The sequence below is a fragment of the Eucalyptus grandis genome, chromosome 5 (genome assembly GCF_016545825.1).
Source record: "Eucalyptus grandis isolate ANBG69807.140 chromosome 5, ASM1654582v1, whole genome shotgun sequence".
Taxonomy (NCBI): Eukaryota; Viridiplantae; Streptophyta; class Magnoliopsida; order Myrtales; family Myrtaceae; genus Eucalyptus; species Eucalyptus grandis.
In genome coordinates, this window is record NC_052616.1 from 37,026,735 (window position 1) to 37,031,871 (window position 5,137).

The 5,137-nt window shown below is 39.4% G+C and overlaps 1 long non-coding RNA gene across 2 annotated transcripts; it reads left to right on the forward strand.

Annotated features, from left to right (window-relative positions):
* The first annotated feature begins 1,643 nt into the window (after window positions 1-1,643).
* On the forward strand, window positions 1,644-4,513 carry LOC120293095. 2 transcript variants are annotated; one of them, XR_005550761.1, is made up of 5 exons: window positions 1,644-2,046; window positions 2,158-2,220; window positions 2,429-2,512; window positions 3,755-3,839; window positions 4,188-4,513. It is a non-coding gene; the product is annotated as an uncharacterized LOC120293095 (long non-coding RNA). The 2 variants fall into 2 exon arrangements; XR_005550760.1 differs by having other exon boundaries at window positions 2,158-2,512.
* Window positions 4,514-5,137: the final 624 nt, after the last annotated feature.

Below are 5,137 nucleotides of genomic sequence, written 5' to 3' on the forward strand. Positions count from 1 at the left end.
GGCATATGGCGGTTGTTGGGGACGACGGATGGACGATTGGTTCGTAGTAAGGATGAACAATGAGAATAATTTTCATTTCTCATTTCGTTCCGTAAATAGAAAAGTAGAAAATTTTTACTTCGATTTCTATTTCAAACCTATTTTTGGAACAAAAATCTATTTCAAAAATAGAAAATGAAATAATTTTATCAAACGAATTTCTATTCCACAAACAAGTATGGAATAGAAAAATTATTTCTAGGACATAAATTCTAGTTTGTCATGCATCCGCTAGAAACTCATATAGAAATAGAAATAGAAAAATCTAATTTTTTTTTTAGAAATCAATTTTCTCGGCCGTAATGGTTATCATTCGCGCCCTTAAGGCACACATGATAACCATTCTTTTCCCGTCCAGTAACTATTTTTCTATTCCTAACTTAATTCTAGAATAGAAATTCCTTTGGTAAAATTATTTCATATTTCCATTTTTAGAATAGATTTATATTTTAAAAATAGGTTTGAACAGAAATTAGATGTCATGCTCGAACCTCCAAAGTGCGCGCACATTCCTTGGTGGTTGATAAAATTGCGACGTTCCAAAGACGCGTCACCGACCTAATCGATTATGCACATGCAGAAGCGAATTAATCAATCCCCTGACAACAATAAACATGGGATAGAAAAGCAAGACAACCAATTTAAACAAACATACTTTATAACAAACTAGATTAGCCAGCAAGGTTATATATAAAAGTCAATACCCCAAAAAGGGACTACCTAGTTAATCCTACCCTGGATCCTCTTACTTGGGATCCGGGTCCACTATGACATTGTCGAGAATGTCAATATTCAGTGGATTAACTACCTCCTCTACTGTAGGCTCCTCCACCTTGGGCCCCTAGTTCACCGCATCATCAGCTATAATGCCGACGTGCACAACAAGGTCGAGTACCACTCGCCTCGCTCTCGCCCTTAGCGGCGTGTTCATTGAAACCATCCACGGTACTTTCCCGTTCCTCGTTAGGCCCGTGACGAAATCACGCCTTGAATTGATGAGGTACTAATTGTGGGAGATTCTCATCGACCAAGATTGTGATTACGACGAGCTTATGGGTCCAAGGATTCCTAGGGACAGGGAAGACAGTATTTTGTTCGCTATACCCTCACGGCTGTCCAAAACGAACTGGACGAACTTCCATTTAAGGACCTGTAAAAATTGTAAACCATGACGAGGTGAGATAATGTCTTAGCGAGTTCACAAATTGTTGTTAATAATAAAATTATTTTTTCATCAACTCATTTTAAAAAAATAAAGATGATAAATTTTAGGAAAATATTTTCTAAATTATTAATTTTTTTGAGAAAAAAACGGAGTCGTGCTCTTCATTTTACCCTCGGTTTCTCTCGCGAAACCCAACTCTCTTTCTCTATTGTTCTAAAGTTCACCGGTTCCGTGGCTTACTCGTAAACTCCACGTAAAAAAACTCCATAAATGGGGGGCGCCTTGACATGGTCAGTAGTCTGACGGGCTGGAACCTGGGCCTGAAGGGCCACTTGATAAGCCCGACTTATGGCCCAATCCGGCCCGGCTCGGCCCGTAATCAAATTCTCTTCTCTTCCTCGTTGTCTCCGCCGACCCTCGCCGGCCGCCGTCCGCACAATCATCAGGTTGACCTCCAGCTCCTCCGCTCCCCGCCGGTCCAAGTTTTCGGCCTCCGGTCTGTGCTCTCCGACGAAGGTGGCTCCGATTCGGCGCGAGATTCGTCGAGCTAGTCGAGAACAGAGGAGCTCGTGATCGTGCGCGGCCTCGTGGAGGCGTAATCGGCTGTCGAAAGAGGGACGTGAGGAAGGGCTTGAGGCAGAATGTCTCGATCTTCAAGCTTTCTTCTAGGTTTTCGAGCTCTACTCTCCACTAGCTCTCTTTACACCCCCTCGCTGCTTGCTCCAGCAGCTAGTGGCTACGTTTTCGGCTGCTTGCGGAGCTTTTCAGCTATGGAGACCGACGAAGGGTCGCGGCACGTGCTTCCCTTTTAGCTTCAGTTCGACAAGCCGCTGGCTTCTCATGTACGGCTCCCGTTTCGGCCTTCTTTCGTGACCTAATAATGGGCGGGTTGATTCGATTTGTTTCCCAATTCGGTTTTGTGAGGTTTTTGTTCGATTTCTTCCGATTGCCAGATGAAGATGGCGGAGTGGAATCCGGAGAAGGATTTGCAGGTGATGGTCAAGAAGGACTCGAAGGTGGTGCTTCATCGCTTCAATTGGCGAAGCTCGAGAATGTTCTCCTTTTTTTTGCTTATTCAATATGTTCGTTTCTTCGACGATGGCTTGGTGTGCGTGCCCTTTGAGTCATCGGCCTTGTTGTTGTTGTTTATGAAATCACTTTTCGTTGCACATTCCATTGTATGTCGTTATACTGGATTATCATAACTATTCTAATGTACTCCAGGTAAATGTATAACATCATTATGCTGGCATCCTGATGGCAAAGTTATTGCCTTGGGACTAGAAGATGGTACGGTTTCACGTTGAAGTAAGTTTGCTATGTTATTACTTTGACATTACCCTCCCAACTTTTCAATTAGAAATCTTCCTGCAATAATCCCTTATCATCTGAATGTGTTCTTCTCTAATCTCTCTTCGGAAAGATTCTGAATTGCTCAAAAGCCGCATGATGCATTGCAAACAGAAGCTTGCTCAACAAACATTTAGCTGCTAATAGAGATGGCAATCCATGTTTATGGGCCTTGTCTCCCAATGTCAAATTAACAATGGACTACTAGATAGGTCATTCTGACTCTCTGAGCATAGAAACTTAACAGATCTTGTTAGAACACTCTTTTCGAACATGCCCCCCTTGTTAAATAGATCAACAAGGACATGAGATGAATAACCCTTTTAACTAATTAAAGTGAATTTTTCGTTCCAATCCAAACATGACCGACACAGCATGAATAACTTGCTAAAATACATGCAATATGCATATAATGTCATATAATTTTTAAAAAGAGTAGCTGTAAGCTAACAAAATCCTAGGTTTAGATGATATCTTGTATCTTATATATTCATATTTAACTAATTAAAGTGAATGGTTCATTCCAATCCAAACATGACCGAGACAGCATGAATAACTTGTCCGATACGTAGAATATGCATATCTTCGTCAATGTCATATAATTTTTAAAAAGAATAGCTGTAAACTTACAAAGTCCTTGGTTTAGATGATATCTTGCATCTTATATATACCCATTTAACTAATTAGATTGAGTGGTTCATTCCTATCCAATGATGACCGAGACAGCATATGGAAGCAGTCATCCATGACATGCTCATTTTCATCAAATTAATAGTTTCTTTCTATTATTTAAAGTGACATATGTCCAGTTCAGTCATATTAGGAAGGTAATAGTTCAGTTGAATCCTAAATGATAGAATTTGTATGTGCCTCAATTATGCTGGTGGGTGTAAAAATTCGTAGATTACCAGTTATGTCATTAAGCCAGCTGTTTGGTCATGGGTACAATTGCTCAGAACTTGGCTGATGCTGCTTCCATAAAGTTTCTTTGTGATGCCTACCAATTTACTAATCATTATCCATTTCATGGATTATGTTTTGCTCTGAAAAGCTTATTTTTACATATGAATGTTATCTTACCAATCTAGCCATCTTTATGGAACCATGGATATGCATTATGGTGCTTTTTTATGCTATTGCTTGCAGCAGTTAATTGTACTATTGTATATTTATTTCTAACTCGGTATAATTATTAAGCAGAATGGGAACTGTTAAGATGATTGAAGTCCCATGTGGCAGTTCTGTGGTGTGTCTCAATTTGGAGGAGGATGCCCAAGTGAATACAGTATGCATCTTTCAACTTAAAAAAATTCATCTGACTTCTCGATCTTGATTCTTAACAGACAATATTTTATTTGTTCATACCTTTCATGTTCTATCTAATGCTTTGTTTGCAGTTAAGTAGTTATTTTAGTCTGGTTTACTAAGATATTTCTTTTCTCAAACTTAGAATTATTCAACAGCTTTAATATGGGTTTATGGAAGGTTTTTTGAAAACTTATGTTTGGTGTCAGCTGTGAGTTGTTAATTTACTGATTGTTGACTCCTTAACTTTAATCTCTTGTTATATTTATCTTCTTCTTCTTCTTCTTCTTTCCCCCAATTGGAAAGATAATAAGCCATTTTTTGGTAGGACACTTCTGGCAACTCTCTGACATTTGAAGATCACACTACTCATTTCTTCCCTCCAGCTCCAAGAGTTCCTCGCATGCCTGGCCTAGCACCTGGAAACTGGTTTAACTGACGATGGTCAAGATTCATTCGTAGAGCTCTCAAATTCTTCCAAGCAATGTTTGAATATGCTTTGCCATGGAGATAAAGATGGGGCTTTGTGCTTCAGTATATTTGGTGTCTTTCCAATCAGAAATGTTGTAAGCCTTCTGTCTGGTCAGATCAAACATTTAGCTATATATTCTATCAGATTCAGTCAATGACTACATCTTTCCTTTCTTGCTTCCATAGAGCAGAAATCGGTATTGCCTGAAAGTAATGGGCTGGTTAATTAAACAACTATACTAGGTGAAGTTATTCTTGTAAAGTTCTAGATTTCACTTCTATTGGTCAATTCAGAGATGAAACCTCCGACTTCGATATAGCACAATTATCCAAAGCTTTTGTTGTTTGCTCTGAGTGCTCCTTCTACCTATACTGCAGTTGAAGCACCTAAAAATTTGGTCTTTTTCTGGGTTAGCCTGCTGTACAGACTTTCTGCTTTTGTTTTAGACTTTTGAGTTTCTGCTCTTTTTAGGGAGATTGAGAGAGCCTATACGACCGTCGGTTGGGGAAAGTGTTCTGTAAGTTTGTATGCCTATGTATAGGTAGTTCTCTCTGTGGGTGTGCAGCTATTAGAAGATTTAGAATTTTAGGAACTCTTCTGAACTTTCCTGCACGTTTGGGTTTGGTACTGTTTCAACGTGAAAACGTGATGCACTTCTCTCTACAAACATTTGATTAGTCTAGAAACGCGTGCTGGAGAATTGTTCTAATCAGTATCATTTTGGTTCCTATCAATTGTCTCTTTAGTTTCATGGAGCAAGTCCTTATAGTCATAATTCCTTATTGGGACTCTTCCCAATGGACTCC